The following is a 24,586-nucleotide window of genomic DNA, read 5'->3' as shown; positions in this document are numbered from 1 at the left end:
TATCCTCTTGGTTCAGTTTTGGATGATCATATGTATCTAGAAATTTGTCCATTTCTTTAAGATTTTTGAATTTATTTGAATATAGGTTCTCGAAGTAGTCTCTGATGATTTCCTGGACTTCCGTGGTGTTTGTTGTGATCTCCCCTTTTGCATTCTTGATTCCACTAATTTGGGTTTTTTCTCTCCTCATTTTAGTCAGGTTTGCCAGGGATCTGTCCATCTTGTTTATTTTTTCAAAGAACCAACTTTTTGTTTCATTAATTCTTTGTATGGTTTTTATGTTTTCTATTTCATTGATTTCAGATCTTATTTTAATATTTCTCTCCTTCTATTTGTTTTGGGATTTGCTTGTTCTTGTTTTTCTAGGAGTTTGAGATGTATCATTAGGTCATTGACTTGTGATCTTTCAGTCTTTTTAATATGTGCACTCATGGCTACAAATTTTCCTCTCTGAACTGCCTTTTGTGTCCCATAGGTTCCAGTAGATTGTGTTTTCATTTTCATTGACTGCCAGGAACTTTTTAATTTCCTCTTTTATTTCATCAATGACCCATTGTTCATTAAGTAATGAGTTATTCAGTTTCTAGCTGTTTGCATGTTTTTTGTCTTTATTTTGTTGTTGAGTTCTAGTTTTATTGCATAGTGATCAGATAGAATGCATGGTATAATTTCTATTTTCTTATATTTACTGAGGCTTGCTTTGTGCCTGAGGATATGATCTATTTTAGAGAAGGTTCTGTGGGCTGCTGAGCAGAATGTATATTGTGTAGAAGTTGGATGAAATGTTCTGTAGACATCAACTAGGTCCGTTTCATCTATGGTATATTTTAGATCTAGGATTTCTTTATTGATTTTTTGTTTGGATGACCTATCTATTGATGATAATGGGGTGTTAAAGTCTCCCACCACCACTGTGCTGGAGTTGATATATGCTTTTAGGTCCTTCAGGGTATGTTTGATGAAATTGGGATGAAATTGACATTGGGTGCATTTAGGTTTATGATTGTTATTTCCTTTTGGTCTATTTCCCCTTTTATTAGTATGGAATGTCCTTCTTTATCTCGTTTGATCAATGTAGGTTTGAAATCTACTTTGTCAGAGATAAGTATTGCTACTCCTGTCTGTTTTCAGGGGCCATTGGCTTGGGAAATCTTCTCGCCTTTCATCCTAAACCCATGCTTATTTCTGTTGGTGAGATGAGTCTTCTGTAAGGAAAAATTTGTTGGATCTTCCTTTTTAATCCAGTTCACCAAATGGTGCCTTTTGATGGGGTGTTAAGTCCATTAACATTAAGTGTTAGTACTGATAGTTATGTGGTGATTCCTGTCATTTAGTTGTCTTAGTTGTTTGAAGGTTTGACTGTGTGTACCTAAGTTGAGGTTACTCTCTACTTTCTTATTTTTTTCTTTTCCTGTAGTTTGGTGCTGCCTGCCCTTTCATGGTTACGTTGGGTTTCACTTTCTGTGTGCAGAATCCCTTGAAGAATCTTTTGTAGTGGTGGCTTTGTGGTCACATATTGTTTTAGTTTCTGCTTATCATGGAAGACTTTTATTGCCCCATTTATTTTGAATGATAATTTTGCTGGTAGAGTATTCTAGGGTTGAAGTTATTTTCATTCAGTGCCCAGAAGGTCTCACCCCAAGCTCTTCTTGCTTTTAATGTCTCTGTTGAGAAGTCTGCTGTGATTTTGATGGGTTTGCCTTTGTATGTTATTTGTTTTTTCTCTCTTACAGTCTTCAGTATTCTTTCTCAGGTCTCTGTATTTGTTGTTTTAATGATAATACGCCGTGGGGTAGATCTATTTTGGTCTGGTCTGTTTGGTGTTCTGGAGGCCTCTTGCATCTGTATGGGAATAGATTTCTCTAGATTTGGGAAATTTTCTGTTATTTTGTTGAATATATTACGCATTCCCTTTGCTTGCACCTCTTCTCCTTCTTCAATGCCCATGATTCTCAAGTTTGGTCTTTTGATGGAGTCAGTGAGTTCTTGCGTTTTCTTTTCACAGGTCTTGAGTTGTTTAACTAATAGTTCTTAGGTTTTTCCTTTAATTGCCATTTCATCTTTGAGTTCTGAGATTCTGTCTTCTGTTTGTTCTTTTCTGCTGGATTGGCCTTCCATTTTGTTTTGTAATTCTGTTTCATTCTTCTTTCTGAGGTTTTCCATATCCTGAGTCCCTTCTTTAATGTTGTCTATTTTCATCCTGAGTTCATTGATCTCTTTATTAATCATGTTCTTTGATTCACTTTGGTGTTTATTCAGTGCTTCTATGCTTTCTTTTATTTCTTCTTGTGCTTTTTCAAATTCTCTCTTTTTGTTGTCTAGGAATTTCTTGAGTGTCTCCTGTACATTTTGGTTGGCCATATCCAGTATCATCTCTATAAAGTTCTCATTGATTACCTGTAGCATTTCTTCTTTTAGATTATTCTTGTGAGCTTCACTGGGTTCTTTAGCATAGTTTATCTTCATTTTATTAGTCTGGATCTGAGTATCTGTTTTCTTCATTTCCCTCTGGTTCCTGTACTAATTTTTTGCTGTGGGGAAACTGGTTTCCCTGTTTTTGCTGTCTTCCCGTCATTGCCCTTGGTGTTGTTATTGTCCCTGTACTGTGTGCAATTAACCGACAAACAGAAGTTTCAAAGATATAAACAGGGAGAGATAGTGTACTAATCAACAGTAAGCTGAACAGGCATTAGAGACAGAGAGGGGATTGAAAAAAAAATCTCCAAGTTCAAATACAATAAAGTTTCAGTCTTAATAATTTTTGTGTTAGTCCCTCAGCCTCCAATCCTGGAGATGGTGTCTCAGAAGTAATTCTGTCATTGTCTCATCAAAGGGGAAAAAAACCAAAACAAAACAAAAACACCATAAAGTGTCCCATGTTCAAATGCAATACAGTTTCAGGAAGTTTTTCAGCATGCAGGTGTAGTTCAGTTGTTGTCTCATCAAAAGGGAGAGAAAAAAGAGTCTCGAGACAGTTCTGTGAATGGCTATCTGAGGCTGTGGCTCACCTGCCCACTGCTGTCAGCCTGCTGTTGCTGGAGGCTTTATTTATTCAGATCTCAGGAGTGAGCTTAACACTCACCTAGCCCCTCAGGCTTTGTTTACTTAGAGTTTGCCTTGGCACGACCACCACTGCTACAAGCTTTCCCCTTTGCAAGCACACTGGGGGAGGTGACACTGCACCAGCTTTCTCAGGCCTGCATGTTTATTTACAGTTCAGATGGGAAGTGGGCCTTTCCCCCTCTCCTGTGGAGTTTTCCTCCCACCACCATGTTTACAAGCCTTCCCGCACCTGGTTGCTGGGCGTGTGCTGCTGCTCCTGCCTTCTCTGGCTGGCTTGTTTATTTACAGTCCCGTGAGGGATTGCCCTTCCCCCTCTCTCTTTGAAGCTCAGGGTGCACAGCCATCTTTGTTACATGTCTTTTTTGTTGTTACTGCTTATTATTCAGTTTTTTTTCTTTTTTCCCTGGGTTGGGGTCAGTCTGTCCAGGGGGCTATACTGATCTGGCCCAGGGTTGTCTGTGGGAGAACTGCATGCCACTTAGCTCACCTTGTGCTCTGCGTCTTCCCAAATGGTCTGGGTGCTGGCGTCTGGTGGCAGTGCGAGAGCCCTCCTGGTTACTCCATTTAAAGTGAAGTGGGAATGCTACCTGTGGGCATCCTCACTCCGGTTGTAGTAGCCAAGTGGTGTCCGCAGTTTAATTTGAAAACTTTCAACCTCAAGACGATCCTTGGGTTCTCCCCACTATGCTTTTTCTCTTCTTTTTCCTTGACCATCTCTGTTCCTTTTTAGTACTTAATTATTAATACCTCTAGTAAACTCCTAGCGTATGCTGTAATTTTTCTAGTTCTTTTGCTTTATGACTAATAAGGGGGGGTGTAGTTGATGCTCCCAATTCTTTTCAACTGCATTTAAATATCTGATGTATTTCTGAGTTGTTTGTGCCTCTGCTGCCTGCTTTGTCTCCTTTAAGCAATAGTAGAGATTGTTACAAGTTAAGAATCTCCCCTAAGAAGATTCCAAAACTAAATAAAATAAGTAAATAAACAGAACTTAAATACATAAATAAATCCAGACATCCTTCCCAACAGATGTGCAAATTTCAATGTAGAAACACAAGATATGTGAAAACCCAAGGCAAAATGACTCCTCCAAATGCTCAAACTTTTTAAAAGCTGAATCAAGAGGTATTGAAAGGACTGAAATTCCAGATAAGGAGTTCAAAAGTCTACTTTTAAAGTGAGCAGTGACATCAAAGAGGATTAAAACAGCTGAGTGAAGTCAGAAACTCAACTCAAAACCTGGACAAGAAATTCTCAGCAATCTGGATGAGAAATTGAGCAAAGAAAATTGTGATTAGCATTAAAAAACAGAAATGTTAGAAATGAAAAACTCAATAAACCAAATGTAAAACACAGTGGAAATCATCAACCATACTTTAACAAAATGAAAGAATACCATGGACTGAAGTCAAAGTCAAGGGAATACTACATTCAGACAATAATAAAGAGAAAATAAACAAGCATGAATACAAGTTTCTAGGACATGATAAAAAAGATCAAACCTAAGAACCCATGGGGTAGAGGAAGGAGCTGAGATACAAACTAAAGGCATAGGAAACATTTTTGACAAAATGATAGCAGATAAATTCACAAATCTAGGGAAACATATGGTCATGTGAATATATAAGGCATTTAGAAACTTCAAATAGACTTTTTAAATTATAATTTTTATTAGGATATATTCATTATACAGGAGTTGATTCCCAGTGACAATTCTGGCTAGGTTCATATTGTACATTGGTTAGATCACCCCATCCTCTCTCCTACTTACCCCACTCCCTGCCCCCACTTAAAGCAATTGCAAGAGGTTTCTTTGTTCTATTTAATATAAGTATATGATGTCCATCAACCCTATACCCTCACTTTAATCTCCTTCATTGACTGTTCCCCCTCCCACTAGTACCCCCACACTGTACCTATTTTACAGTCCTGTCTTTCATTATTAATATCTAAGTCAATGTTTAAAGGCCTATGAGTATATGCATGTATTGTACTTTGATTAAATTAACCCTATTACTCTTTCTTACCCCATTCCAGACCATCCCTCTTCCCTCTATTCTTTTTTTACAGTGCATTTCATTATGCTATTTTAATACACAGATGTAATATTCTTCAATATTATTCACCCCATTACCCTCCCCTTTCCTTCTCCTCCTTACTCCTTATTACCCTACAACGCGTTTCACATTTCATTGAATACATTTCTGTCATATACCTGTATCTTTCTATATCTATTTATCTATCTATCTATCGATCAATTAGGTTCTACATTCCCATTATGAGAGTAACATGTGATAACTGTGTTTCTGAACCTGGCTTATTTTGATTAACACGTGACCTCCAGTTCCATCAATTTTTTCCTACAAATGACATAATATCATCCTTCCTTATGCCTCAATAATACTTGACCTATACATAACATATTTTCTTTATCCATTCATCTGTTGATGGGCACTTAGGCTGTTTCCATAGCTTGGTTGTTGTGAATAATTATGAAATAAACATGTGTGTCAGAGGCTGTATTGTATCCTGACATGCATTCCTTTGGATATATACCCCAGAGTGGTATAGCAGGATCATACAATAGTTCTATTTTTAGTTTTTTGATGAACCTCCATACTGATTTCCATAGTGGTTGTCCTAATTAGCATTCCTACCCCACTGTAAAGGGTTCTTTTTCCCAAGAATCCTCAGCAGCAATTGTTTTTTGTTTTCATGATGATAGCTAGTCTTACTGGGGAGGGATAGAATCTCAGTGTCAATTTGATTTGTAGTCTTTTCATGGCTTGGGATACTGAACATTTCCTCATGTATGTATTAGCCATTTGTACTTCTTCTTTTCAGAACCGACTTCATTTATTTGCCCATTTTAATTGGATTACTAGTAATTTCAGGAATTAGGGTGGTTTTTTTTTTAGCTCTTTATATATTATGGTTATTAATTCGCTGTCAAATGAATACCTGGATCCTGGATATTCTCCCCTCTGTAGGCTGTCTCTGCATGCTAGTGTTTCCTTTGTTGTGCTTATATTGTACATTGGTTAGATCACCCCCACCATGTCTCCGCCTCAACCCCCTTCCCGCCCCACTTAAAGCAATTGTGAGAGGTTTCCTTGTACCTTTGTACTATTTTAAATAAGTATATGAAGTCCATTAACCATATACTCTCACCTTAATCTCCTTTATATGCACTCCCCTTTCACATGTATCCCCCCACTGTACCCATTTTACAGTCCTGTCTTTTGTTATTAATATTTAAGTATATGTTCAAAGGGGTTTCTCACTGTATCCCCACTGTGAGTATATTTTACTTTGGTCAGTTCAATCTCTTCCATTGCTCTCCCTTACCCTTTTACCACCAAACCCCCATTTTTCAATAGCTTTCAGTACCTATCCCTATATCCTCTACCTTCACAGATGTTATGCTTTACGAAATTGTTGGTGTTCTATCATTCTCTTTTCCTTTCCCTCCTTCATGAGTTCCATAGAGTAGTTCCACTATTACACACATGTTCTACATATGCGTTTGTATATGATCATGTTTGGTTTTGTGTATATGTTTACTTTCAGCTCTATCTTCCATGGATGAGAGAAAACATGTGGTCTTTGCCTTTCTGAGCCTGCCTTACTTCACTTAATATGAGGTCCTCCAATTGCAACCATTTATCTTCAAACCACATGTCATTATTCCTTATGGCTAAGTAAAACTCTATTTTGTATATATACCACAATTTCTTTTTTTATTCATTTATTTATATGTGCATACATTGTTTGGGCCATTTCTAACGCCTGCCCCACACCTCTTCCCAATCCACCCACCCTCCCTCACTTCCAGGCAGAACCTGTTCTTCCCTTAACTCCAAATTTTTTGAAGAGACGATATAAGCAATAATAAGAAAGACAAAGCGTTTTTGCTAGTTGAGATAAGGACAGCTATACAGAGAGATTCCTAGCATTGCTTCCATGCACAAGTGTGTTACAACCCAAACTGATCCATCTCCACCTGACCTTTTCACTAGTTCCTAATCACCTTCCCATATTGACGGCTGTCGCTTTAAGGTTTCTGTATTATCTTCTTTGCAGTGGGGACATCAAACACTTTCACGTTTTGGGTTGCCTACCTATCCCCATTCCTCCCATATGTGCTCTCCCTTTGGCATGTGACCCAAGTCCAGAAACATTGCTGTATTTGCCCTAGATCTAAAGTCCACATATGAGGAAGAACATACGATTTTGGTCTTCTGGGCCTGGCTAACCTCGCTCAGAATGACGTTCTCCAGTTCCATCCATTTACTTGAGAATGATAAGATTTCATTCTTCTTCATGGCTAAGTAAAACTCCATTGTATATAAGTACAACATTTTCTTAATCCATTCATCAGTTGTGGGGCATCTTGGCTGTTTCCATAACTTGGCTATTGTGAATAGCACTGCAATAAACATGGGTGTGCATGTGCCTCTGCAGTAACCTGTGTCTCATTCTTTTGGGTGTATCCCCAGGAGTGGAATTGCTGGATCATATGGCAGATCTATGTTTAGATTTTTGAGAAGCCTCCATATATTTTTCCAGAGTGGTTGCACAAGCTTGCATTCCCACCAGCACTGTACAAGGGTTCCTTTGTCCCCACATCCTCGCCAACACCTGTTGGTGGTGGTGTTTTTGATGATAGCTATTCTAATGGGGTGAGGTGGAATTTTAGTGTGGTTTTGACTTGCATTTCCTTTATGGTTAGAGCTGGTGAGCATTATTCCATGTGTTTTTTGCCCATTCGAATTTCTTCTTTTGAAAAAGTTCTGTTTAATTCAGCTGCCCATTTCTTTATTGGTTCATTGATTTGGGGAGTGTTCCATTTTTTAAGTTCCCTGCATATGCTGATTATCAGTCCTTTGTCTGACATATAGCTGGCAAATATTTTCTCTCACTCTGTGGGTGGTCTCTTCAGTTTAGAGACCATTATTTTTTGTTGTGCAGAAGCTTTTAAACTTTATGAAGTCCCATTTGTACATCCTTTTTCTTAGTTGCTGAGCTGCTTGGGTTCTACTGTGGAAGTCCTTGCCTACACCTATTACTTCCTTTATTCCCTGCTCTTTCCAGTATTAATGTCAGGGTTTTGCTTCTGATATTAAAGTCCTTGACCCATTTTGAGTTGATCTTGGTATAGGGTGGTAAACATGGATCTAGTTTCAGTTTTCTGCAGATGGATAACCACTTTTCCCAGCAACATTTGTTGAAGAGACTATCTTTTCTCCATCGTATGGTTTTGGCACCTTTGTCAAAACTGAGGTAGGCATAGATGTGTGGATTCATATCCGTGTCCTCTATTCTGTTCCACTGGTCTTCATGTCTGTTTTTGTACCAGTACCATGCTGTTTTTATTGCTATTGCTTTGTAATATAGTTTGAAGTCAGGTGTTGTGGTACCTCCAGAATTGCTCTTTTTGATGAGTATTGCCTTTGATATTCACGGTCTCTTGTGTCTCACAATAAACTTTAGGGTAGATTTTTCAATCTCTGTGATGAATGTCATTGGGATTTTTATGGGAATTGCATTAAACATGTAGATTGCTTTTGGTAGTATAGCCATTTTTACTCTGTTGATTCTACCAATCCATGAGCACAGGAGATCTTCCAACCTTCTGTAGCCTTCCTCGATCTCTTTTTTCAGGATTTGTAGTCCTCCCAGTAGAGGTCATTCACATCCTTTGTTTAGTTTACTCCTAAGTATTTGATTTTTTTTTTTAGTCTATTGGAAATGGAATTATTTTCAAATATTCTTTCTCAGTTTTTTCATTATTGGTGTATAGAAAAGCTAATGAGTTTTGTAAGTTGATTTTGTGTCCTGCAACCTTGCTGTAGCTGTTTATGGTGTCTAGGACTTTTGGGGTAGAGTTTTTTGGGTCTTTAAGTAGGATCATATCATCTGCAAATAGGGATATTTTGACAGTTTCTCTTCCTATTTGTATTCCTTTTATTTCTTCTTCTTGCCTAATTGTTCTGGCTAGGAATTCCAGTACTATGTTGAATAGGAATGGGGATAGTGGACACACTTGTCTCATTTCTGATTTTGAGGGAAAAGGTTTCAGCTTTTCTCCATTAAGTATGATGTTGGCTATAGGTCTGTCATATATAGCCTTTACAATGTTGAGGTACTTTCCTTCTGTTCTTAGTTTTTTTAGCGCTTTTATCAGGAAGTGGTGTTGGATCTTATCAAAGGCTTTTTCTGCATCTACTGTATACCACAATTTCTTGATCCATGCATCAATTTTGTGGCATCTTGGTTGTTTCCATAGCTTGGCTATTGTGAATAGTGCTGCAATGAACATTGATGTACAGATGTCTCTATTGAATCCTGACTTACGTTCCTTTGGGTAGATGCCCAAGAGAGGTTACTGGATCATATGGCAATTCTATCATTGCCTTTTTGAGGAATGTCAATACTGCTTTCCATAATGGCTGTACTAATGTGCATTCCCACCAACAGTGTATAAGGGTTCCTGTTTCACCACATCCTTGCCAGCATTTGTTGTTGTTATTGCCCTTGAATATGGCCATTCTAACTGGAGTGAGATGAAATCATAGTGTAGTTTTGATGTGCATCTCTTTTATAACCAGTGAAGTTGAACATTTCTTCATGTATTTACTGGCCATTTGTACCTCTACCTTTAAGACTTCCCAGTTTAATTCATGTACCCATTTCTTCATTGGGATGTTGATTCTTTGGGAGTTAAGTTTTTTGAGTTCCGTATAGATTCTGGATATTAGTCCTGTATCTGTTGAAGAGCTGGCAAAGATTCTGTCCCATTCTTTGGGCAGTCTCTTTTTAAATTTTTATTGTTGTGCTGTATAGTGGTACCTTGTGGCATTTACAAAGGTTTTTACAATATATCAAATGTATCATACTTGAATTTGCCCCCTCCACCATTCGCCTTTTTCTCCCCTCTCCCCCCACTTGATAAATACTATCAAGAGGTATCTTTTTTCATTTCCATTCATGTGTAGACAGTATTTCCACCATAGTGACCCTCTTACACCCATTCTCCACATCCTCCCCCTTCCCACTGGTATCAACCCTCCCAAGTAGGACCTGGTCTCCCTTCCTGTTTTCAATTTTGCAAACAAAAGAAAAAGGGAATGACATTTTTGCTTGTTTCACATAGTTACACAGGGAATTTCCTTGTGGCACTTCCATGTATATATGTATTATAGCCCAATTTGGTTCATTTCCTCTATTTTTCTTCTTTCTACTTTAGTACTTTTCCGATAGTTGTTTCAACCACTTTAAATAGTCTATATTCATTCTTGTATAAACGTGACATCAACCATATTCACCTTACCTTCCTTCTCATACCCTTCCACTCTTGTGTGTGACCTCCCATTCACATGTCCATTTTCATAATATTGCTGCATTTCTATTATGTCTATTTTGGACATATGAGAGAAAACATGTGACTTTTTGCCTTCTGAGCCTGACTAATTTCAATTAGGATGATGTTCTCCAGTTCCATCCATTTACCTGGAAATGGTAAAGTTTTGTTCTTTGTGGCTGAATAGAATTCCACTGTGTATAAGGACCACATTTTGTTAATCCATTCATCAGTAGTGGAGCATCATGGCTGTTTCCATAGCTTAGGTATTGTGAATAATGCTGCAATAAACATGGGTGTGCAGGTGCCTTTGTTGTAACCTGACTTACATTCCTTCAGGTATATCCCTAACCATGGAATTCCTGGATCATATGGCAGTTCTATTTTTAGTTTTTTGAGGCGCCTCCATACTGTTTTCCATAGTGGATTGCTAATTTACATTCTGACCAGCCGTGAATGAGGGTTCCGTTTTCTCCACATCCTCGCCATTCTAACAGGAGTGAGGTGGAATCTTAACATGGATTTAAATTGCATTTCCTTGATGGCCAGGGATGGTGAGGGCATTTCTTCGAGTGGGTTTTAGCCATTTGGGCGTCTTCCTTTAAGAGAGTTCTGTTCAGTTCTTTTGCCCATTTCTTCATTGGGTCATTGAATTTTGGGGAGTTTACTTTTTTGAGCTTCTTGTATATTCTGGTTATCAAACCCTTGTCAGATGAACAGCTGCTAATGACTTCCCCCCATTCTGTGGGCAGCCTCTTCAATGTAGAGACCGTTTCTTTTGTTGGGCAGAACCTTTTTAATTTGTCATAGACCAATTTCTCAATCCATTCCCTTAGTTGCTGAGCCATTTGAATCTTATTGAGGAAGTCATTGCCTATGCCTATTAATTCCAGTGTATTCCCTGCTCTTTCCTGCACTACCTTTAAAGTTTCAGGTCTTATATTAAGGTCCTTAATGCACTTTGAGTTGGTACTTGTACAGGGTGACAAACATGGCTATAGTTTCATGCAGATATCCAGTTTTCCCAACAGCATTGTTAAAGAGGCTGTCTTTTCTCCATGGTATATTTTTGGCACCCTTGTCAAAAATCAGGTGGGCATAGCTGCGTGGATCCGTATCTGGATCTTCTATCCTTCTATCCATGGCTGCTATTCATGTCTGTTTTGTGCCAGTACTCTGCTGTTTTCATTGCTGTGGCTCTGTAGTATAGTGTGAAGACGTGTATTGTGATACCTCCAGCACTGCTCTTTTTGCTCAGTATTGCTTTGGGTATTCGTCATCTTTTGTGCTTCCAAATGAACTTTGGGGGTTGATTTTTCTAGCTCTGTGATGAATGCAATTGGGATTGTGATGGGAATTGTGTTGCACATGTGAATTGCTTTTGGTAATATAGCCATTTTCACTATGTTGATTCTTCCCATCCATGTGCATGGGTGATCTTTCCACCTTCCATAGTCTTCTTCAGTTGCTTTCTTTAATAATTTATAGTTTTTCTTGTAGAGGTCTTTCACATCCTTTGTTAAGTTTATTGCTAGGTATTCTTTCAAGGCTGCGGTAAATGGAAAGATTTGCCTGTATTCTTTCTCAATCTGTTCATTATTGGTGTATAGATATCCTACTGATTTTTGTGGATTGAGTTTCTATCCTGCAACCCTGCTGAAACTGTTTATGGTATAAAGGAGTTTTTGGAGATTTTAGATATAAGGTCATGTCATCTGCAAATAGGGATAGTTTGACTACCGCTTTTCCAATTTGTATTCATTTTATTTCTTCTTCCTATCTTATTGCTCTTGCTAGGAATTCCAAGACTATGTTGAATAAGAGTGAAGAGGGTCAACACCCTTGTCTTGTTCTTGACTTTAGGGGGAATGTTTTCTGTTTTTCCCTGTTTGTATGATGTTGGCTATAGACTTGTCCTATATAGCCTTTATTATATTGAGGTACATTCCTTCTGTCCCTAGTTTCATTACAGCTTTATCATGAAAGGAAGTTGAATCTTATCGAGGGCTTTTTCTGCATCTATCGAGATCATTAAGTGGTTTTTGTCTTTGCTTCTGTTAATATGCTGTATTACATTTAATGATTTGCATATGTCAAACCAGCCCTGCATCCCTGGAATGAAACAACTTATTCATGGTGTATGATCTTTTTGATATGCTGTTGAATTCAGTTTGCCAATATTTTATTGAGGATTTTTGCATCTATGTTCATTAAAAAGATTGCCTGTAGTTCTCTTTTATTGTTATTTCCTTGTCCGGCTTAAGGATGAGTGTAATACTGGCTTCATAGAATGTGTTTGGCCATGTTCCCTTTTTATTTCATGGAAATTTTTTAAGGAGTGTTGCTATTAGTTCTTCTTTAAAGGTCTGGTAGAATTCAGCAGTGAATCTGTCAGTTCCTTGACTTTTCTTTTTTTGGAGACTCTTTATTGATGCCTTGATTTCAGCATGTGTTATAGATCTGTTTAGGTGCTTAATATCCTCTTGGTTCAGTTTTGGATGGTCATATGTATCTAGAAATTTATCCATTTCTTCTAGATTTTCCAATTTAATTGAATATAGCTTTTCAATGTCCCTGATGATTTCCTTGGTGTTTGTTGTTATCTCCTCTTTTTCATTAATAATTTTATTAATTTGGGTCTTTTCCCTACTCATTTTAGTCAGATTTGCCAGGGATTGGTCAATCTTGTTTATATTTTTAAAGAACCAGCTTTTTGTTTTGTTAATTCTTTATATATATATATATTATATATACATATTGGTCTCTGTTTCATTGATTTCAGCCCTTGTTTTTATTATTTTTTCTCCTGTCTGTTTTGGGTTTAGCTTCTTGTTTTTCTGGGAGTTTGGGGTGTAGCATTATGTCATTTTTTTGAGATCTCTTTGTGTTTTTAATGTATGACTCGTGGCTATAAACTTTCCCCTTAGGACTGCCTTTGCTGTGTCCCACAGGTTCTGATACGTTGCACTTTCATTCTCATTAAGTTTCAGGAATTTTTTATTTCTTCCCTTATTTTTTCAATGACCCACTCCTCATAAATCAATGTGTTGTTCATCCTCCAGTTGTCTGAGCATTTTCTGCTGTTTCTTTTGTTGCTGAGTTCTAGTTTTATTGCATTGTGGTCAGACAGTATGCAGCAGGTTATTTCAATTTTCTTATATTTGTTAAGTCTTGGTTTGTGTCCTGAAATCTGGTCTATTTTGGAGAACATCCCTTGGAGTGCTGAGAAGAATGTATATTGTGCTGTTGCAGGATGGAATACTCTGTAGACATCTGTTAGGTTCATTAGATCTATGGGGTCATTTGATTCTAGAGTTTCTTTGTTGACTTTTTTGTCTGGCTGTCCTATCTATTGGCGATAGAGGAGTATTGAAGTCTCCCACCACCACTATGTTGGGGTCTATCTCTGTTTTTAAGTCCATTAGTGTATGTTTAATGAAGTTGGATGCACTGACATTGGACACATAAGTTAACAATTGTTATTTCTTCTTGATATATTGCTCCTTTTATTAGTATGAATTGACCGTCTTTGTCTCATCTGACTAATTTAGGTTTGAAGTCTACTTTACCTGATGTAAGTATTGCTACTCCTGCGTGTTTTGGGGAGCCATTGGCTTGGTAAATCTTCTTCTGTCCTTTCACTCTAAGGCAATGTTTGTTTCTATCTGTAAGGTGGGTTTCTTGTAAACAACAGATAGTCAGGTCTTCCTTTTTAATTCAGTTTGCCAATCAGTGTCTTTTGATAGGGGAATTGAATCCAATAACATTCAGTATTAATATTGTGAGGTATGTCATTTTGGGTTTTTTGTTGTTGTTATTGTTGTGTAAGGGTTTGTGTGTGTGTAACTAAATGTATGCTACTCTGATTACTTATCTGGTCTTCTATTGAGGTTTAATAATTCCCATCCTTTCATGGCTATGTTTGTTTTCATCTTCTGTGTATAGTATTCCATTCAGAATCTTCTGTAGTGGTGGTTTAGTGGTCATGTATCAGTTTAATTTCTGTTTATCATGAAAAGTATTTATTTCTCCTTTAATTTTGAATGATAGCTTTGCTGGGTAGAGTGGACTGAAATTGTTTTCTTTCAGTGCACAAAATACCACAGTCCATACCCTTCTTGCTTTTAATGTTTCTGTGGAGAACTCTGCTGTTATTTTGAGGGGTTTCCCATAATATGCTATTTGATTTTTCTCTCTTACAGCCTTTAATATTCTTTCCTTATGCTCTGTGCTAATTGTTTGAACTATAATATGCTGTAGAGTGGTTCCATTTTGGTGTTCTGGGGGCCTCCTGTACCTGAATGGGCCTCTCTTTCTCAAGATTTGGGAAATTTTCTGCTATTACCTTGTTGAATACATTATGTATACCTTTGACTTGGACCTCCTCTCCTTCTTCAGTGCCCATGATTCGCAGGTTTATTCTTTTGATGGAGTTGCAGAATTCTTGTGTGTTCTTTCACAGCTCTCAAGTATTTTACCTAAGGATTCTTCTGGCTATATATATATATATATATATATATATATATATATATATATATTGTCTTCAAGCCCTGAATTCTGTCTTCTACATTTTCCAGTCTGCTGGAGTGGCTTTCAAATGTATTTTTTAGTTGATTTAAGGGATTGTTATTTCCAGGATTTCTGTTTGATTTTTTTTCTGAGACTTTCTATATCTTTGTTATACTCCTCTTTTGTATCTTGTGTTGTCTCCATTATTTCATATACCTTTTTTTAATAGTGTCCTTAGTTCATTTTGGAGTTTGTTGAAATTCTCTCTGAGTTCATTTACTTGTTTTTGTGCCTTCTTGAGTTGTTTATCCATGTTCTCTTGATAGTCATAGAATGTTTTGCATGTTTTCTTTAAGCTCCTCTTCAATCTTGTTGAACTTTCTTATCATAATTCTTTTGAGGTGAGCATCTGGGGATTCATTCCCTTCTCTTTCCATTAGATCTTCTATTATGTTATTATTAGCCTTTTGAGGAGTCATGGTCCCCTCTCCTTTTTCTCCCCACATTACTACTTTATGCTTTGCTCGTGTGCTGTTGATTAGTTTGTTTAGGGTTTCAATCACCTGTTTTCTTTCCCTTGACTTAATTTCTATATTCTGAATAGCATAGTTGTTAGCTAATTTGACGTAATATTTCTGCTCCCTATTTTGGATGTATAACTACACAATAACAAATTCACAAATTCAATGCCAAACCAGTTATTTTATTTACATAATACATGAGAAATGCCTTGGCAATATTGTCTATCAACAGCAGATATTGGGAAGATAACAGCTGTGTGGATAGAGGTAGATACTTGGGTAGTTGAAAAGATAGTGCTAGGAGAGGAGGCAGAAAGGGGGATGGGACAAGGGTCAAAAGAAGTGTGAGGTGTGGGGGCTGTAGGGTAATTAGGTCCAAGTGTGTGTAAAGGTGTAGTTCAGTCATTGGAGGGGAAGGTGCCATTGACAGGGATTCCAGAGAGATAGGAAGGATGTGGGTAATTGGCAAAGTTAGTACTGTAGACTACTCAGTGAGTGGTTAGTGTGGAGGAGGTAGGGGCAGTGGGGAGAAAGGTAGAGGGAGGAGAAGAGGGAAAGGAGAAGACAGGAGGAGAGAATAGAAGAAAAAAGAAAGTTGGGGGAGAGAAAGGGAAGTGGGGCAAGAGAGGGCTAAGGAAAATTAATGTTTGGACAGAATGGAAGAGGGAGATAGGTAACACTAGATTGTAGAAAAAGTAAGAAAATGAAGAAAGTAAAATAAAGGTAAAAAACAATAACCATGAAAATAAAAATGGTAAATAAAAAGAAAAAATTAGTTTGCTGAAAGTTCTAGACATTTTCCTCTGATTTCAAATCCAGGTGCTGACAGTTTTGACAGGGGCTTTGTCAGTGTCTCTGTCCCTTTTTAAGGCTGGTATGCTGGGCTATGTGGCAATGGATGTTGCCCCTCCTTATCAGATACTTTTGGAGGGAGTTGGCTCTGTGTGTTTGAGGCTTTTATTGGTGGGGTGGGCTGTCTGGTGCAGGTGGGTTCCCTGAAGTGGTGCTGCCAGGAGCTGGTTTGTGAACAGTCACCAATCCCTTCTGCCCACAGGGCAAGCTGAAATTGAGCTTACTGATCACTCACTTTTCAGCTCACTACCAGTTGCTCCAAGGTGGTCTAATATGTTGCTGATTTCACCAGATGGCAGCTGTGTCACTCTGTGGCCACTCATGCTTGGGCAGCTTAGCATTCTGTGTGGGTATTCTCTTGAGTTTAGTGACGGTTTCTTTTTCTGTGAAGAAGCTTTTTAGTTTGATGCAGTCCCATTTTTTCAATCTTTGTCTTAGTTGCTGACCCATCAGAGTTCTATTTAGGAAGTCATTGCCTATGCCTATATATTCCAGTGTATTTCCTGCTACTTCCTGTAATTGGTTCAAGGTTTCAGGCTTTATCTTAAGGTCCTTGATCCACTTTGAGTTGATTTTCATACAGGGTGAAAGGCATGGATCTAGTTTCAGTTTTGTACATGTGAATATCCAGTTTTCCCAGCAATGTTTGTTGAAGAAGCTGTCTTTCTCCATTGTGTGTTATGGGCGATTCTGTCAAAGATCAGTTGGCTGTAGATGCGTGTGCTTATGTCTGGGACTTCTCTTCTAATCCTTTGGTCTTGCTGTCTGTTCTTGTGCCAATGCCATGCTGCTTTCATTTTTATGGCTCTGTAGTATAGTTTGAAGTTGGGTATTGTGATACATCCAGCATCTGACCTTTTGCTCAGAATTGCTTTGGCTATTTGAGGTCTTTTGTGTTTCCATACGTTTTTCAGGATTGATTTGTCTGTTTCTGTGCAGAATGTCATTGGAATTTTGATTGGAATTGTGTAGATTGCTTTTGGTAGTATGACCATTTTCACAATGTTGATTGTACCAATCTATGAACATGGGAGATCTTTCCATCCTCTGATGTCTTCTTTGATTTCTCTCCTCAGTGGTTTATAGTTTGCATCTAAAAGGTCTTCAGTTTCCTTTATTATATTTACTCCAGATTACTTTACTATTTTTGAGTCTATTGTAGATGGGATGGTTTCCTTGATTTCTTTCTCAGTATGTTCATTGTTGGTGTATAGGAAGGCTGCGGATTTTTGTATGTTAATTTTGTATCCTGCTACTTTGCCGAAAGAGTTTATGATTTCTAATCATTTTTGGTAGAGTTTTTAGGGTCTTTTAAGTTTAGGATCAACTCATCTGCAAATAGGGATAGTTCGACTTCTTCCTTCCCTATCTGAATCTGTTTTATTTCTTGTTCTTGTCTTATTGCTCTGGCAAGGAATTCCAAAACTATACTGAATAGGAGTTGGGCATCCCTGTCTCATTCCTGACTTTAACGGGAATGGTTTCAGTTGTTCTCCATTTTAGTATAATGTTGGCCATAGGTTTGTCATAGCCTTTATTATGTTGAGGAGCATTCCTTCAATTCCTAGTTTCTTCAGAGCTTTTATCATGAGAGGATGCTGGATTTTGTTGAAATCCAGAAAATCTACAGTCATTGAAAGAATCACATGTGTTTTGTCTTTGCTTTTATTTATATGTTGTATTGCATTTATAGATTTACATATGTTGAACCATCCTTGTATCCCTGGAATGAAATTGATTTGGCTGTTTTGTATGCTGTTATGTGTTGTTGAATTCTGTTGCCAGTATTTTGTTGAGAATCGTTCTGTCTATATTCATTAAAGATATTGGTCTATAATTCTCTTTTTTGTTGCATCTCTATTGGGGTTGGGAATGAGCGTATTGCTGGCTTGATAGAATGAGTTTGGTAGTGCTCCTTCCCTTTCTATTTACTGGAGAAGTTTGAGGATTATTGGTATTAGTTCTTCTGTAAAGGTTTGTTAACATTCAGCTGTCAGTCCACCAAGTCCTGGGCTCCTTTTGTTGGGAGGCTCTTTATTACTGCTTTACTTTCATTGCTTGTAACAGGTCAATTTAGGTGGTTAATATCTTCTTGGTTCAATTTCGGTTGGTTATATGCAACTAGGAATGTATCCACTTCGTCTAGATTTTCCAGTTTACTTAATAGAGGTTTCCAAAGTATCCTCTAATGATCCTCTGGATTTTGTTAGTATTTGTGTTTATGTCACCCTTTTCATATCTGATTTTATTGATTTGTGTCTTTTCCCTCCTCTGTTTTCTCATGTTGACTGAGGGTTTGTTGATCTTGTTAATCTTCTCAAAGAACCAACTTTTTATTTCATTGATTCTTTGTATACCTTTTGGTCTTGATCTCATTGATCTCAGCCCTGATCTTTATTATTTCTCTCCATCTGCTGGTTTGAGGTTGGATTTGTTCTTGCTTTTCTAGAAGTTTAAGGTGCATCATTAGGTTCTTTATTTGAGAAGTCTCTGTTTTTTTAATGTAGGCACTTATAGCTATAAACTTTCCCCATAACACAGCCTTTGCTGTGTCCCACAGATTCTGGTAGGTTGTGTTTTCATTTTCATTAGAACCTAAGCACTTTTAGACTTCAAACTTTTTTTTTTTAATCAACCAATGGTCATTCAGCTGTGTGTTGTTCAGTTTCCTTGTGTTTGAATACTTTCTATGGTTTCTTTTGTTGTTGAGGTCTGGTTTTATTCCATCATGATCTGATATGTTACAGGGTGTAATTTCCATTTTCTTGAATTCTTCCAGACTTACTTTGTGCCCTAAAATATGATCTAGTTTGGAGAAGTTTCCATGAGCTACATAAAAGAATGTGCATTTTCTGGTTGTTGGGTGAAATACTCTGCAGATGTCTACTATCTCCATTTGGTCTTATGTGTTCCATAGCTCTGAAGTTTCTTTGTTGATCTTTGCCCTGGATGACCTATTTATTGGTGACAGTGAGGTATTCAGGTCTCTCACTATCACTGTGTTTGGGTCTATCTGTGTGCTTAGGTCTATTAGTGTTTTTTAAAAATGTAGGTGAGTACCTCTAAGTTAGGTGCACGTATGTTAAGAATTGATATTTCCTCTTGATGAATTGTTCCTTTAATTAATATGAAGTGACCTACATTGTCTCTTCTGACTGATTTTAGTCTGAAGTCTATTTTGTGAGATATGAGTATAGCCACTCCTGCCTTTTAATGGAGTCCATTTGCTTGGAAAATCTTTTTCCACCCTTTGACTTGAAGGCAGTGTTTTTTTTTTTTTTTAACGAGATGAGTCTTTTGTAAGCAACATATAGTTGGGCCTTGTTTTTTTAACCCAGTTTGCTATTCTATGTCTTTTGATTGGGGCATTGAGACCATTGACATGTAGTGCTAGTATTGAGGGGTGTGTACTGTTTCCAGTCATTGTTATTCCCCTGTTGTTTACTTTTTACCTATTCCTTGCTTACTGGTCTGCTTGGTCAAAGGGTTTGTTCTTTCTTCTGTCTCACTCTACTTTCTTCTTCTGTGTGTAAGAGTTCATTAAGTATTTTCAGCAGTGCTGGTTTGCTGGCCATGAATTCCCTCAGTTTTTGCTTGTTGTGGAAGGTTTTAGTTTCTCCTTCAATTAGGAAGGAGAGTTTTGCTGGTAGACCATTCTAGGTTGTCTTTCCATGACCTTCTTGTGTTTAGAGTTTGTGTTGAGAAACCTGCTGTTGTTCTAATGGGTTTGCCCTTGTATGTGACTTGTTTTTTGTCTTTTGCAACTTTCTGTATTCTTTCTTTGTTCTGAATGTTGAGTGTTTTGATTATGATATGTCTGGGGGTATTTCTTTTTTGGCCCTGATGGTTTGGTGTTCTGTAAGCTTCCTGCACCTGGATGACTCTCTCTTTCTTGAGATTAGGGAAGTTTTTAGCTATTATTACATTGAATAGGCTGTTGATGGCTATCTCTTCTCCTACTTCTATAGCCATGATTCGTAGGTTTGTTCTTTTCATGGTGTCTCTGATGTCTTGCATGTTCCGTTCATATTTTCTTAGCATGTTTTTGAGACATTTTCCTGTTTGATCTACTTCCTCTAGTTTGTCTTCTTTTCCTCATATTCTATTTTCAACTTGCTCCACTCTGTTTGCCAAGCTTTCTATTGAGATTTTTATTTTGGATATTGTGCTGTTTATTTCAGATTGATTATTTTTCAGGACTTCCATATCTTTATTGATTTTTTCTTTCATATCCTGCATAGTCTTCTTAATTTCATTCATCTGTTTGTTTGTATTCTCTTTGAGCTCATTTAGTTGTTTACTCATCTCCTCTTTGAAATCAGTCACTAGTTTTTGTGTCTCTTCTTTGAGCTCATTAATCATTCTTACCATTATTTTTTGGAATTCAGTATTTGATATTTTTTCTTCTTCACAGATATTTACATCCCTAGTTGTAGAGTTAGCTTTTGAGGGAGAGCTGTTGTCTTGCTGCTTCACGTTTCTGCATTGAGATTTACTCATATGGTAAATGAGTAAGTGATTGGGGTGCCAGTCACTTGTGCCTGGTGGCTGGGGTTTTATGAACGATTGTACAGGACTGGACATGGTTGAGCTCTGATGTGTTTTCTTTTCTGTAAATGGTGAGGTAGAGGCTTGATAGTATTCTCTTATTATTATTATTATTGTGGTGCTGGACTCTACCCCTTGTTCCACTTAGGGTAGGGAGGGTTAGCTATTAAAGCTGCTACAGTTGTTAAACTGCAGCCTTGAAATTACAGTAATCCCTCATGAAGATCAGTTATCGCTGCTGTTCCAGGCTCTTGATTGTGAATTAGAGGAAGTATGTGTCTCCATGGTCCAGAAAGGCTAAAGGTAGTAGGGATGGTGATCAGAGGGAGACAGAGGGAAAGGTTATATAAGATGAAATGTTTATGTAGCAGGAAAGGATGGTAGCTTGTGTATCAGAAGGCGATGAATAAAGAGGCAGGGATATGATGAAGAGAGTCAGTAGATGCTGAAATTGGTGAGAAGGAGGGGATAACAATAGGGAAAGTTGGACAGACAAACAGACACATATGGACACAACAAAACTGAAAGATTGATGTGGGATTCAGTTTTAACCACTAATAGTGAAGGAAGATTATGGGTGAGTGAAAAATAGAAGAGGAAATGAAGACCTAAGGAGAGATCGTGGTTGTCGTTTGGTGGAAAGTGTGAGTTGGGGAGGATGATAGAAAGGGGGAGACGGTGTGGTTTAAGGTTAGTGACTGAAATTCTCTCCTGTGATGATGGTCCAGAGTGGGAAGGGGGAAGGACAGGGCTTGAGAGAAAATTGGGGTGCAAAAATGCATAGCTGTTGTTGGAGTACACAGCATGAGAAGATACAAGTAGATGAATATAAAATCTACATCACAGTCTTAACAGGTCAAACAAAAGAGTGCAAATTTTCTGGTGCTCTTGAGAGTGACTTATGCCCCTCCTCCTTCGTGACTGGGTCTTTCAGTCCACTCTAATTGGATATTTGTCTCTGGAGCCGTGTGGTGCCTGTTGGCGGGGAGAAGGGGGTGTTTGGAGATATAAGCTGGCTCTCTTGTCAAGTAGCCAGTCTCAAAGACATCATCTGTCACAGCTTTCCCCTATCCCAGATCCCCAGTACTTACAGTCTATAGTTATGCTCAGAGGCAAGCTTTTGCTAGGTGTCCTCATGGACAGAAGACTCCCACATCAGCAGTTCCTTGCAGGGCTTCACTGTAGAGGGTCCTGTGTTCACACAGCCCAGGAAGGTCTTTGTTCAAAGGCAGCCACGTGTACCTCACCAGTTTTTTCTTATGGGGTTCCATCAACACTCCTCAGAGAGAGGCATGCTGGACACCTTACACTGCACAAGGTTCTTGTGGTGCAGATTACTGCTTTCCTCCCCTCAGTGGAGGAGCTGACACTCCTACTAAGTGAGGAGGGAGTGGAACCTCTCAGGCAGGCATAGTGGGGAGTGCTGGCCTCTGTGCACTGTGAGGAAGCAGGCCTCCTAGTCCCCTCAGAGTAGCAAAGTGTGTAGTGTTGGTACACTTGCATGTGGCAATGGGTTCCCGGCACTGAGTAGCAAGTTGTCAGGTACCTGTAGGGCAGCAAAGCCGGCTGGTGTGTGCCTTCTGGCACCCGTGGGTCAGCAGGGGCCAGTGCCTGTTTGTGTGGGGGAGAAGGCTTCCAGGTGCTGAGCAAAGCAGCTGCTGTGGGACATAGGAAAACAAAGCTGGCATGTGTGTGCCTTCTGGTGCCTGCAGAGAAGCAAGGGTTCTGGGGTCTGCTTGTGTAGGGGTGAGATTTCTTCAGCATTTGAGGGCATGGTGTGACAAGTCATGGAGCACAAGGGAGGTGAGCTCAGGGTGTCTCTGTGTGCTAGGAAGCAGGACTTACCATGAAGCATGGAGGAGTGGAACCGCAGAGACTTCAGGGGCAAGGAATCTGTAATTTTGACCTGTGAGTAATTTATTCATGTAGTTAGTTGCTTCTCTCTTTGAGGATTCAAAGAGCGGTCTGCTTCTTGCTGGTTATGAGACCTCTTAGGTGTCCTTTGGGGTATCCAGTGTCTTCCTTCTTCAAGGTAGTTAGATGCCGCAGGGATTTATAGATGCCACCGATCCACCATCTTGCCCCCATCTCCCTACCATCCCTCAAATAGACTTGATGAGAGGGTAAAACAGAAACTAGAGAACAAAGAAAGTATAATGAAAGCTGTAAGAAAAATTGCCAACTTACTTACAGAGGGAAATTCAGATTTATATCAGACCTCTGAGCAGAAACCCTGAAAGCCAGGAAAGGCTAAAATGATGTAATTCAAGCCCCAAGAGGAAATAATTGCCAAGTGAGAATATTATATTCACCAATTTATCCTTTAAAATTGACAGAGAAGGCCTTTCCAAAGTAAGCAAAAACTAAATGCCACTAATCCAGCATTTCAGGTGACATTTAAAGGAATCCTACACATAGACAAAAGGAAGAAAGACAGACACAAGCATGTGAGGTCAGAAAACAATAAATTTCAAGAGAACACATGAGGAGACACAAAATAGAGGATTGTTGACAGTCACCCCTTCCCCAATTCTCCAGGAACTTGAAAGAAAACCTCAGGTTCATGGCTTCAAGGTTTGATGGGCACAATAGTATGCTTGAGAAAAAAAGAGGATGCCAATATAGTAACAGATCATAGCTAGAGTTACCAACTTGTAACTAAGCCTCTAAAAGTGCAAATCCTCTGCAGGTACATGGGCAGAACTCAGACCTGCTTCATCCTGCACCCCTGCCTGAGTTCTGTTGGTTGTTTTTGTTTTATTTGCTTTTTTCCTGCCTGGACCTGACTTGCTTCCCACTCACAAGAACCACCTTGCATGCAAAACAATGACATAGAGAGCAAAGAGCCTTGCCCTTGGAACAGTATCCAACCACTGACTTGTGTTTTCTCTGATACCACAGAAATGGATCTGTGAATGAGTTAGGTGACTTAACTGCTTTCAGTCCTGAGGGTTACTGCACAGGACAGCTCAGCTCATAAGAGGTAATTCTCCAATCCCCAAGACATCTTGTGGCTAAATAGGCTGAATCTGAACACTTCTCCCCTGAGAAAACCTTTGCCTAAGCAGATTGAAGGAGGCTCCACTTCCAGACTGGCCCAGCCAGAGTTGAAGCCACTCAGCCCAGCATCTCTATCCATAGGAGAGAGAGGGAGCCAGCAGGTTGCTGCACAGGCCAGCTTAGCTCTCAGAAAATAATCCATCTGAACCTCTCCTCTGAGAAAACCTTTGGCTAAGCTGACTGATAGAAGGCTCTCAGACAAGACCAAAAGGGGAGTGCTGAATCCATTCAGTTCAGCATCTCTATCCAAAGTAGAGGTGGGGAGCCAGCAGGCCTGCTGGCTGGAGTTCAGCACCCAGATGACTACCCAAAATAATGAGTACACCTAGGTGAGCTGGCTAGCTAGCTAGAAACCTTAACCTACCATCAACCCAGCAGTATACACATATAAACAAGTGACAGGAGCAATTAACCTTCACTCTCCAAATGAAATATTAATTGGAGGCCAGGGTGGAAATTGGGAAAAAGAGAAAAAGCTTGTCATGGACATGCCAGAACAGCCATTGAATTCCCTGAGTAGGGAAAAGTGAAGGCTCCAAAAGTAGAGTGCTATATAACCCACTAGCTGTGTTTTGACAAACCACAGTCAACCCACAATGCCTAATTCACACACCTGGAACTGCCCCACCTCACTCTAGCAGCTGCCCAAATTCAGAGACCCCCAATCCAG

The 24,586-nt window shown here is 38.8% G+C and overlaps 1 pseudogene; it reads right to left on the bottom strand.

Annotated features, from left to right (window-relative positions):
- The window catches only part of LOC141419473 (talin-1 pseudogene), a 29,524-nt pseudogene extending 9,199 nt beyond the window's left edge, over positions 1 to 20,325 (bottom strand).
- Between the last annotated feature and the right edge of the window lie 4,261 nt (positions 20,326 to 24,586).

The sequence above is a fragment of the Castor canadensis genome, chromosome X (assembly GCF_047511655.1).
Source record: "Castor canadensis chromosome X, mCasCan1.hap1v2, whole genome shotgun sequence".
Classification (NCBI taxonomy): Eukaryota; Metazoa; Chordata; class Mammalia; order Rodentia; family Castoridae; genus Castor; species Castor canadensis.
Note: the sequence above shows the minus strand (reverse complement) of the source record. Positions and strands in the feature narration are given on the sequence as shown.